The sequence below is a fragment of the Loxodonta africana genome, chromosome 1 (genome assembly GCF_030014295.1).
Source record: "Loxodonta africana isolate mLoxAfr1 chromosome 1, mLoxAfr1.hap2, whole genome shotgun sequence".
Taxonomy (NCBI): Eukaryota; Metazoa; Chordata; class Mammalia; order Proboscidea; family Elephantidae; genus Loxodonta; species Loxodonta africana.
Window position 1 is genome coordinate 104995962 of NC_087342.1, and position 12744 is coordinate 105008705.

At 43.8% G+C, this 12744-nt stretch overlaps 1 protein-coding gene and 1 non-coding gene across 28 annotated transcripts in view; both read right to left on the bottom strand.

Annotated features, from left to right (window-relative positions):
• TRERF1 (transcriptional regulating factor 1) overlaps window positions 1-12744 on the bottom strand; it is a 257062-nt gene that overhangs the window by 93265 nt on the left and 151053 nt on the right. The window lies entirely within an intron of this gene.
• On the bottom strand, window positions 4112-4218 carry LOC111750406 (U6 spliceosomal RNA). The gene has a single exon (XR_002785537.1). It is a non-coding gene; the product is annotated as a U6 spliceosomal RNA (small nuclear RNA).

Sequence of the window (12744 nt, forward strand, 5' to 3'; positions counted from 1 at the left end):
ATAAATCTTTATGGAAGCAGACCATCACATCTTTCTCCTGTGGAGTAGCTGGTGATTTCGAACCGCTGACCTTTCAGTTAGCGGCGGAGTACTTAACTACTGTGCTTACCAGGGCTCCCTCATACTGCCTCACAGGAAAGGAAATCTTACTTATGCTCTTCTCACGTTGCCAGTGAGGAAGCCTTCCTGGAGTGCTGTGTGATTTTCTAAGGACCTACAGCCAGCAAGCCCCCAGGCACGGCCAGAATCTGTGCCTCTGGAAGCTCTTTCCACTACCCTGTACTTCCATCTGGGCCTCAGTTTCCCTTCTGCCCAATGACAGTGACAAATGCTGCCTTACATACTACACACTGTTTTTAGAGTGAAGGGGGAAAGCAGGTTTAAGAGTCTTGGAGAGGAAGAACATCTAACATACAGAAACGAGCACTTTATACGGGTCTCTACAAAGCCCCAAGAGGAAGGGCTCTTCTCAGTCACAAGGCAGTTGGAATGAAGAGAACAGCTCACACCCCACCAGGCAGGACAGAGGGGAGGAACCCAGCCAGGGGCAGGAAGGGAACCCAGGATATAAACTATGGGCTTATGAAATGGGAAGCAGCAGGATCAGATGAAGTGTGAAGAATTCCCTCCATGCCACCCACATCAATTAGAAATTGGCACAGATTTTAAAAAAAGAGGGAAAAGATGGGGGGGAGAATGGGGAAGAGACGGAGGAATTAATATTGAAGCAAGATCCACAAAGCATCTAAGACACAGTACAGAGAGAATCCGCAAACTCCAGTCACCTGAAGGCCAACCATTCCATCAAATTAGTTCTCTTAGGTAGAGACAATGGTGACATGGAAGGAGATCTAACTTTCAACTGAGACACCCAACAGCCCAAAAGCCAGGGGGCCCAGAAGTTTTTCAGATGTAGTGAGGTCTCCCATTCTCTCTCTAAGCTTCTCTCCTTTTCTTTTGACACCCCACCTATACCCGCTAGAAGGTAAAGGAAAAAATAACTTCTATGGGCTGGAGAAGGGGTCCTGTCCAGACCACATGAGATACAGTTGTTGTTGTTGTTGTTAGGTGCTGTCGAGGAGTTGGTTCCAACCCATAGCAACCCCATGCACAACAGAACAAAACACTGCCCGGTCCTGCGCCATCCTTACAATCGTTGTTATGCCTGAGCTCATGGTTGCAGCCGCTGTATCAATCCACCTCGTTGAGGGTCTTCCTTTTTTCCGCTGACCCTGTACTTTGCAAAGCATGATGTCCTTCTCCAGGGACTGATCCCTCCTGACAACATGCCCAAAGTATGTGAGATGCAGTCTTGCCATCGTGGCTTCTAAGGAGCATTCTGGTTGCACTTCTTCCAAGACAGATTTGTTCGTTGTTTTGGCAGTCCATGGTATACTCAACATTCTTTGCCAACACCACAATTCAAAGGCGTCAATTCTTCATCAATTCTTCTTCGGTCTGCCTTATTCATTGTCCAGCTTTCACATGCATATGATGCGATTGAAAATACCATGGGTTGGGTCAGGTGCACCTTAGGCTTCAAGGTGACACTTTGCTTTTCAACACTTTAAAGAGGTACTTTGTGGCCGATTTACCCAATGGTTGTGAGATACAGGGGACCACTTAATCAGGTCTACATGCAGCTGCTCATTACAGAACACAGGTGAACTGAAGCTGAACCTTCCAGATCAATACTGGAGCAGCTCAAACATTGGGAGCATGTCAGATGGACTTGTCGTGGGCTGATAATGGATGACAGGCCACCGTCCACCCTCCAACCTCATCTTGGGCCTCCCACAGCCTTGATCACAGCTTCAATAGGCTCGTCTTTCAGATTCTCAAACACTCCAAGCTCTTTTCCACACCACTGCCTTTGCACATACTGGTCCCGCTGGCTGGGATGCTGTTCTCCCAGCTCACCCCTCATTAACATTTACTCAGTTGTTATGGATTGAATTGTGTTTCCCACCCCCCGCCCCCAAAAAGATACGTTGAATTCCTAACCTCTGTACCTGTGAGTGTAACTTTGTTTAGAAACAGGGCTTTTCTTTTGTTATCAGTTAAGTTAAATGAGGTCACTCTGGAGCAGGGTGAGTTTGAATCCTAATTCCTTCTGAGTGGTGTCTCAAGAAAAGGGAGCTAGGGGCAGGGAGCGGGAGGACAGGTGCCCTGTGGTGGTGGAGGCAGCAGAGAAACATCAAGGACAGCTGCAGCAGCCACCAGAAGCTTGGGGAAGCGGCATGGAGCAGCTCGTCTCTCAAAGCCCCAGAAGCAATGGACACAGCTGATACCCTAATTTAGACTTCTAGCCTTTATAACTGTGAGAAAATTAATTTCTGTCCTTTAAAGTCACACACTTTGTGGTATCGTTAGGAAACGAAGCCATCATCTTTCAGGCTACAGCTTCAGTGAGGTTTCTCTCACCATCCAGAAACGTCAGTGTGCAGCAGCACTGATGGGAGTTATAATTATGTGATTAACGAGTTGGTCTCCCCAGTCAGAATGAAAGCTCTGCAAGGGCCGTGTGTTTTTCTGCTGTCGTGCCCCACGGGCCAGCGCAGGGCTTCTTAATATGGATTGTACATTAGAATCACCTCAGAAGCTTTAAAAAAAAAAAAAAAAAAGGGTGCCTGGGCTCTACCCCATCGGTTAAATGTTTAGAAGCTCACCTGGTGATTGCAATGTGAGACCAAGGTTGAGAATCACTGACTTTGAGAAAAGGCCCTAGGCACTGGGCTTATGTCCCGGAGCAATCTTGAAGCGGCTCTCAGGAAGTTACAGCAGGACATTGCTCCCTTTTCTTGTGCATACAATGTATCACTTAAATATTGTTTTCCACCCTAGAGATTAATTTTGAGGAAATTCCAGAAAAAAGAAACAAAATCCTGTCCTTAAGAGGAAGACTAGCGCTTTCATTAACTGCCCCCATGCAGCCCCTTCCCACCACACCTGTCCCCTTAATCTCCTTTATCATCTTTATCGTCAGAGCCATAGGATTAACCTGATATGTTTCTGAAATACACTTAAACATCTGATGTAAAACCTGGTAACTGTTAATTTAAACAGGCCCAGCTATACTACATAGGTGGTGTTGTCAGGTGCCGTTGAGCTGGTTCCGACTCATAGTGACCCTACGTACATCAGAATGAAATATTGCCCGGTCCTGCACCATCCTCACAATTGTTGTTATGCTTGAGTCCATTGTTGCAGCCACCGTGTCAATCCATTTTGTTGAGGGTCTTCCTCTTTTTCGCTGACCCTCTACTTTACCAAGCATGATATCCTTCTCCAAGGACTAGTCCCTCTAATAACACGCCCAGAGTATGTGAGACGATGTCTCGCCATCCTTGCTTCTAAGGAGCATTCTGGCTGTACTTCTTCCAAGACAGATTTGTTCTTTCCTCTGGCAGTCAATGGTATATTCAATACACAGTAGAACGCGATATTTCACATTAAATTTTATTAAAACAGGAGAGTTCAAAGCCAGTTTGTGCTGGAACAGACCCTCCAGGCCAGCTCTGGGCAGACAGGTAGGGGTGCTTTGCAGAAGTACATCCTGGGGCACTGGTGAGGGGGGAGCTCACTTATGGAGGTAGGTCATCTGATCTGGGAAGTCCAGAGAGAACGCCCTACCAACTCAGTTACCCTTACTAGGGGGAGAAGGAGGATAATCTCAGTTATGTAGTGCTGCTACAACAGGAACACCACAAGTGGGTGGCGTTAACAAGCAGAAATTTATTCTCTCCCAGTTTAGGAGGCTAGAAGTCCAAATTCAGGCCACTGGCTCTAGGGGAAGGCTTTCTCTCTCTGTTGGCTCTGGGGGAAGTTCCTTGTCTCTTTTCAACTTCTGTACCTTCAGCTCCTTGGTGATCTCCATGTTGCTAGGTGTCTATCTCCCCCTATCTCCTCCTATCTCTACTTGCTTGCTTAATCTGCTTTTTTTTTTTTTTTTTTTTGGCTTCAACAAACAGAAGTTTATTCTCTCACAGTTTAGGAAGCTAGAAGCCCAATTTCAGGGTGTCAGCTCCAGAGGAAGGCCTTCTCTTCTCTGTTGGTTCTAGTGGAAGGTCCTTGTCAACTATCTTCACTTGGTCTAAGAGCTTTTCTGTGCAAAAATATGGAACGCTTCACGAATTTGCATGTCATCCTTGCGCAGGGGCCATGCTAATCTTCTATGTATCGTTCCAATTTTAGTATATGTGCTGCTGAAGCGAGCACTTAATCTGCTTTTATATGTCAAAAGAGATTGGTTTAAGATATACTCTATGCTTACTGCTTCATTAACATAACAAAGAAAACTCATTCCCAAATAGGATTATAACCACAGGTACAGGGGTTAGGATTTACAACACACATTTGGGAGAGGGGGCACAATTTAATGCATAACATGGACAGTGTGTGAAAAAATTCCAATCGCTCTTAAAACAGCCCATGAAGTTGCAGCTTCAATTCCCTGATGGGTTTTGCCACACAATAGAAGTAACGCTCTACCCAATTCTCCGTGAGAAGTAAACTCTCACTTAACTAAGTGGGGCCCAAAGTGGTTCTCCAATCTGAATATTCATAAAGACTACCCAGGACCTTGGTAAGATGTTAAGAATGAAGCCTCCCTTCATACCTACTAGACTGGCAGTTAAAAAACCAAAAACCATGGAGAAAAACAAGTGTTGATGAGGATGTGGAGAGACTGGAACCCTCATGCGTTGCTGGTGGGAATGTAAAATGGAGCAGCCACTGTGGAAAAGTTTGGCAGTACCTCAAAAAGATAATTGTAGAACTACCATATGACCCAGCAATCCCAATCCAAGGTACACACCCAGAAGAACCGAAAGCAGCAACTCAAGCTGACACACGTACATCGATGTTCATCGCAGCTCAATTAACAATGGCCAAAAAGTGGAAACAACCCAAGTGCCCATCAACAGATGAATAAATAAACAAAAAGTGGTATATCCATAAAACGGAATATTATTCAGTCATAAAAAGGAACGAAGTTATGACACATGCTACCACGTGGATGAACCTTGAAAATATTTATGCTGAGTAATATAAGCCAGACACATGAGGACAAATATTGGGTGATTCCATTTATCTGAAACCTCCAAACCAAACCAAAACCCACTGCTGTCAAGTTGATTACGACTCATAGTGACCCTACAGGACAGAGCAGAACTGCCCCATAGGGTTTCCAAGGAACAGCTGGTGGATTTGAACTGCAGACTTTTTGGTTAGCAGCTGAGCTCTTAACCACTGAGCCACCAGGGCTCCATGAAACATTCAGAATAGGCAAATCCATAGAAACAGAAAGTAAATAAGTGGTTGCCAGGGGCTGAGTGGCAGAAGAAATGGGGAGTGGCTGCTTAATGGACACAAGGTTTACTTTTGGGTTAATGAAAGTGTTCTAGAACTAGACTGCAGTGAAGGGTGCACAATATTGTTAATATACTAAATGCCATTGGATTGTATACTTTGTTGTTGTTAGGTGCTGTCAGGTCAGTACCGACTCATAGTGACCCCATGTATAACAGAACAAAACACTGCCCGGTTTTGCACCATCATCATAATTGTTGTTATGCTTGAGTGCATTGTTGTAGCCACTGTGTCAGTCCATCTTGCTGAAGGTATTCCTCATTTTCACTGACACTCTACTTTATCAAGCATGTCTTCTCCAGGGACTGATCCCTCCTGGTAACATGTTGAAAGTATGTGAGACGTAGTCTCACCATTCTTGCTTCTAAGGAGCATTCTGGTTGTACACTTTAAAACGGTTATAATAGTAAATTTTATCTTAATAAAAATAAAATAATAAAGAATAAGCTTCCTGGGCTCCACAATGAGAGGCTCGGACTCAGAAAGTTTGGGCTGGGGTCTGGAAACCTACATTTTAAAAGAACACCTGGGTGACTTTTGAGATGGGATGGCCTTAAAGGCAAGGCCTATATTTTCTTTATTTATTTTAATTGTGCTTTAGGTGAAAGTTTAGAGAACAAATTAGTTTCTCATTAAACAGTGAATACACAAATTGTTTTGTGACATTGGCTGCCACCCCAGGTTCCCTGTTTCCATTCATCCAGTTTTCCTGTTCCTTCCTGCCTTCTCGTCTTTGCTCTTGGGCTGGTGTGCTCATTAGCCTCATATGATTAAACTACGAAGCATGTTCCTCACATGTGTTACTGTTGGGCCTATAGACCTGTCTAATCTTTGGCTTATGCCTTTATTTTAGATGAATCAATAACTGTTGCTATTTACGGAGTGCCAAGTATGTGCCAGGCACTGGGCTTGGTGCTTTCAAACATACTATCTCAGGCTGCAAGGTGGAATAGTCACTGTTTTATTTTACATATGAGGAGACTGAGGCTCAGAGAGGATAAGTAAGTTGCCCAGGGCACAAAGCCGATTAACAAGGAATCCCATATTCAAACCAATCTCCCTATAACTCCACAGCCCATCTTTTTCCCACAACCTTCACTATGTTGCTGTGTCCTCTAACAAGCTCATCCAGGCAGCAGAAATGTCATTCTTTATGCAATATGTAGAAAAAAAATGCTCTTAATGTTAGAGACTCAGATTGTCCTACAGTGTGATCCTCAGGCCAGCAGCTTCAGAACTTATGAGAAATGCAGATTCTTGGGCCTCACCCCAGATCTGCTGCATCAGTGTTTGCTATCCCCAGAGGATTCGTGTGCACATTAAGGTATGAGAAGGACCCGTCTCCCTGGAGCTGTGCTGCCTGGCTTTTAAATTTAAATTAAGATTAAATAAGCATGAAATTCAGTTCTTCAGTTTCACTAGCCACTTTTCAAGTGCTCTGTAGTCACATGGGGCTACTGGCTACTGTATCGGACAGCACAGAAGAGAGTATGTTCATCATCATAAAACATCCTACTGGACGGCGCTGAGCCGGGTTACTCAGCCTTGGCACTACGAGCATTCTGGGCTGGATAATCCCTTGTTGTGGGGGCTTCCTGTGCATGGTAGTGCAGTAGCTCTCAACCTGGGGTGATTTTGCTCTCCAGGGCACACTTGGCAATGTCTGGAGACATTTTTGATTGTCACAATTGGGGGCCCTACTGGCATCTAGTGGGTAGAGGCCAGGATGTTACTAAACATCCTATAATTACAGGACAATTCCCAAAACAAAGAATTATCTGGCCCAATATGTCACTAGAGCCGATGTTGAGAAGCCCTGCTCTAGAATAATCAAGAAAACATAGCCAGCCTCAGCAATACTGGCAGCAGAAGACCAAAGTGCCACTGCTCTCTCTTGCCAAATTCAGAACCCTGAAAAGCTGCTGTCTGAGCAAACAGGTATCGAGTTTTGCCAAGGCTGCAGAGTGAGAAATCCTGGTTTCCAAAACAAACCTACAGGCTCATTGCTGAGATAAAGTCCCTATACTTCAAATTCCAGGTGCAGGGAAAGGAAGAAATTCATTTTTGGCATTGATGTTCAGAATATGGTTTCAAATTCTACATAGAAACCATGACCTGCTTGTTGGTAGATTTAATCATTCATTCATCTGTTTATTGAGCACCTATTATGTGCCATGCACTGTTCTAGTGTTGGAAACACAGCAGTGAAGACAAACCAGTATCTTGCCCCTGTAGAGCTGACATTCCAGGGGAGAAGACCCACGGTACACAAGTAAACAAATAACTATATAACATAAAGAAGGGTAGTGGCCAGTGTTACAAAAAAAAAAACCAGAATAAGGCAACAGAAGAGTGATGGGGATAGGTAGGGATCTACTGAGGAAGGGTGATCAGGGAAGGCGTCTCAGAAAAGGGGACATATGGGCAGAAACATGAGAGAACAGAGATTGAGCCAGGTGACTTGGGGAGAGAAGAGAGTCCCAGGCACAGGTAACAGTGGGTGCTAAGACCTTCTGCAGAGCTGGCTTGATGTCACCTACCAACTTACAAAGGCAGCGTGACAGATAATGGGAAGAGGAATGGCAGGGGCCAGGTTGCATGGGGCCTCAAAGATACAGGGACCTACCATTGAGCAATCTGAACAGGGAGAGATGGGGTTTGATTAACTTTTCATATGGAGAAGAAACTGTAGGAAGACATGAGTGGAAAAAATGATGTCAGTTATGAGGCTGCTGTAGTATTCCAAATGAGGGATGATGACGGCTTAATATTATTAATCAATCAATTAATATTAACACTAGTTGGCTACACAGTCGAGTCTATTACTATTAATATCTTAATATATTTTATTTTATACTATAGAATATATTCTATAATATTCTAATTAATAGTAGACCAAGCATCATGTTTCAGCTACTTCTTTGCGAAAATGCATTCTGAGTCTCAGATGGTCAACTTGAAATCTTTTCTATCCCCCTTAGGTTGAAGTCAGGGACTTTGTGGTCTGGTAGAAGACAGTGGGAAAGGCGGATGGGGGCTAGGGCAAGTTATCAAGAGGAAAATGACGTATGCCCTGATCATCCTCTTTCCCCAAAGCCATAGGAGAAGAGGATCTAAGAGTTCTTCCCAACATAATTCTTCCAGCGGTTGCTGGGCAGCAGATGGATGGGACCCAGATGCTCCACTCCAGATGGAAGAGAGGGGAAAGGGCTGCTTATCCTGGAAGGGTGGGATGCACTATAGCTGTGTCCAAAGGAGACTGGAGTCTTTTGCAAAAGCAAGGGAGAATGTACTGCTGGGGTTCTGAGGTTTCAGAGCAACAAAGCATCATGGAGACAGCCATGGAGTCAGCAGATTTAGGGTGGAATCACCCAGCTGTGCCTTTTACTAACTGCGCAACACTGGCATGTCACCCGATCTCTGGTTCTCAGCTTCCGCCTCTGTAAATAAGAAACAATAACTCCTGCCTCTCAGAGTTGCTATGCTGGATCAAATCAGGTGATGCCTGTGTGGAGGGTGGATGACAATGTCCAGTCCATGTTCTGAAGTCTGGGTACCTGCACCTGCTGGAGCAGACACAGATCTACCATCCTGCACATGCACGTTGGTTTGTGCTGTACTCACATCTAGTAGTACAGCTTTGAAGGAGCCCTGGCAGCACAACAGTTAAGTGCTTAGCTGCTGTTATGGATTGAATTGTGTCCCCCCAAAATATGTGCCAACTTGGTGAGACTGTGATTCCCAGTATCATGTGGTTGTCCTCCATTGTGTGATCTGAAGTATTTCTCCTAAACAAACAAAAAAAAAAAAAACAGTGCTTTCCTACGTGTTGTAAATGCTAACCTCCATGACAACTGGTAGTTGGAAAATACAGCCTTCCTGATAGAAATGATGCTAGAGATGGCATGATAGAATTTTGCAAGACCAATGACTTCTTCACTGCAAATACCTTTTTCAACAACATAAATGGTGACTATACACGTGGACCTTGCCAGATGGAATACACAGGAATCAAATCGACTACATCTGTGGAAAGAGACAATGGAAAAGCTCAACATCATCAGTTAGAACATGGCCAGGGATGGAACAGACCACCAATTGCTCATATGCAAGTTCAAGTTGAAACTGAAGAAAATTAGAGCAAGTCCACAACAGCCAAAGTATGGCCTTGAGTATATCCCATCTGAATTTAGAGACCATCTCAAGAATAGATTTGATGCGTTGAACACTAATGACCAAAGACCATCAAGTTGTGGAATGACATCAGGGACATCATACATGAAGAAAGAGACTATTAAAAAGACAGGAAAGATATATCCGCACAATGGAATACTACACATGGATAAAGAACAATGATGAACCCATGAAACTTTTCGTTATATGGAGGAATCTGGAAGGCATTATGCTGACTGAAATTAGTCAGTTGCAAAAGGACAAATATTGTATGAGACCACTATTATGAGAACTCAAAAAATAGTTTAAACAGCGAAGAAAATATTCTTTGATGTTTACGAGAGTGGGGAGGGAGGGAGGGAGAGGGGTATTCACTAATTAGATAGTAGATAAAAGCTATTTTAGGTGAAGGGAAAGACAACACACAATACAAGAGGTCAGCACAACTGGACCAAACCAAAAGCAAAGAAGTTTCCTGAATAAACTGAATGCCTCAAAGGCAGCATAGCAGGGGCGGGGGTTTGGGGACCATGGTTTCAAGGGACATCTAAGTCAATTGGCATAATAAAATCTATTAAGAAAACATTCTGCATCCCACTTTGGAGAGTGGTGTCTGGGAGAGCGGCCATCTAAGATGCATCAATTGGTCTCAACCCACCTGGAGCAAAGGAAAATGAAGAACACCAAGGATGTAAGGTAATTATGAGCCCAAGAGACAGAAAGGGCCACATAAACCAGAGACTACATCAGCCTGAGACCAGAAGAACTAGATGTTGCCCGGCTACAACCGATGACTGCCCTGACAGGGAACACAACAGAGAACCCCTGAGGGAGCAGGAGAGCAGTGGGATGCAGACCCCAAATTCTTGTAAAAAGACTAGAATTAATAGTCTGACTGAGAGTAGAAAGACCCCAGAGGTCATGGTCCCCAGATCTTCTGTTAACCCAATATAGGAATCATTCCCAAAGGCAACTCTTCAGACAGGGATTGGACTGGACTACAGGATAGCAAATGATACTGGTGAAGAGTAAGCTTCTTGAATCAAGTAGACACATGAGACTATGTGGGCAGCTCCTGTCTGGAGAAGAGATGAGAGGGCAGAGAGGGTCAAAAGCTGACTGAATGGACATGAAAATATAGAGTGGAGGGAAGGAGTGTGCTGTCTCATTACAGGAAGAGCAACTTGGAGTATATAGCAAGGTGTATATAAGTTTTTGTATGAGAGACTGACTTGATTTGTAAACTTTGACTTAAAGCACAATAAAAATTAAAGAAAAAGGAAAAAAGACAGGAAAGACAGAAATGACCAAAATGGATGTCAGAAGAGATTGAAACTTGCTCTTGAACATTGAGGAGCTAAAGCAAAAGGAAGAAATGATGAAGGAAAAGAGCTGAACAGAAGATTTCAAAGGACTGCTCAAGAAGACAAAGTATTATAATGACATGTGCAAAGACCTGGAGATAGAAAACCAAAAGGGAAGAACATGCTTGGCATTTCTTAAGCTGAATGAGCTGAATTAAAAATTCAAGCCTCGAGCTGCAATACTGAAGGATTCTATGGGGAAAATATTAAATGATGCAGGAAGCATCAAAAGAAGATGGAAGGAATACAGAGAACCATTACACCAAAAAGAATTGGTCGATGTTCAACCATTTCAGGAGGTAGAATATGATCAGGAACCCACGGTACTGAAGGAAGAAGTCCAAGCTACACTGAAGGCACGGGCGAAAAACAAGTCTCCAGGAATTGACGGAACACCAACTGAGATGTTTGAACAAACTTATGCAGCACTGGAAGTGCTCATCTGTCTATGCCAAGAAATTTGGAAGACAACTACTTGGCCAACTGATTGGAAGAGATCCATATTTATGTCTATTCCCATGAAAAGTGATCCAACTAAATGTGGAAATTACTGAACAATATCATCAATATCACAGGCAAGCAAAATTTTGCTGAAGATCATTCAAAAGCGGCTGCAGCAGTACATCAACAGAGAACTGCCAGAAATTCAAGGCAGATTCAGGAGAGGACATAGAACAAGGGATATCATTGCTGATGTCAGACTGATCCTGGCTGAAAGCAGAGAATACTAGAAAGATGTTTATTTGTGTTTTATTGACTATGCAAAGGCATTTGACTCTGTGGATCATAACAAACTATGGATAACATTGTGAAGAATAAGAATTTGGGACACTTAATTGTGCTTATGAGGAACCCATACATAGATCAAGAGGCAGTCATTCGAACAGAACAAAGAGATACTACGTGGTTTAAAGTAAGGAGAGGTGTACACCAGTGTTGTATCCTTTCACCATACCTATTCAATCTGTCTGCTGAACAAACAATCCAAGACGCTGGGCTATATGAAGAAGAACGTGGCATCAGGATTGGAGGAAGACTCATTAACAACCTGTGTTATGCAGATGACACAGCTCTGCTTGCTGAAAGTGAAGAGGACTTGAAGTACTTACTGATGAAGATCTAAGTCCACACCTCAACATAAAGAAAACAAAAATCCTCACAACTAGACCGATAAGGACAACGAATAAGGAAGACCAAAGAAGAATTGATGATGCCTCTGAATTGTGGTGTTGGCAAAGAATATTGAATATACCGCTGACTACCAAAAGAACAAACTGTCTGTCTGAATGCTTCTAGAAGCAAGGATGGTGAGATTACATTTCACATACTTTGGACGTGTTATCAGGAGAGATCAGTCCCTGGAGAAGGACATCATGCTTAGCAAAGTAGAGGGTTGGCAAAAAAGAGGAAGACCCTCAATGGGATGGATTGACACAGCGGCTACAGTGATGAGCTCAAGCATAACAGGGATTGTGTGGATGGTGCAGGACCAGGCAACATTTCATTCTCTTGTACATGGGGTCGTTATGAGTCAGAATTGACTCGACAGCACCTAACAACAACAACAGGATATTAATGAGGCAGGATTAGTGACAGTCATGTTAATACGGCAGGACTCAATGTGTAGGATTATGTTGTATCTTGAGTCAATCTCTTTTGAGATATTAAAGAGAGAAGCCAGCAGAGAAGCCAACAAGAAATAAGCATCAGGAGTGGAATGTGCCCTTTGGACCTGGGGTTCCGTGCTGAGATGCTCCTTGACCAGGGGAAGATTGATGACACGGACCTTCCCCCAGAGCCAGCAGGGACAGAAGGCATTCCCTGGAGCTGGCGCCCT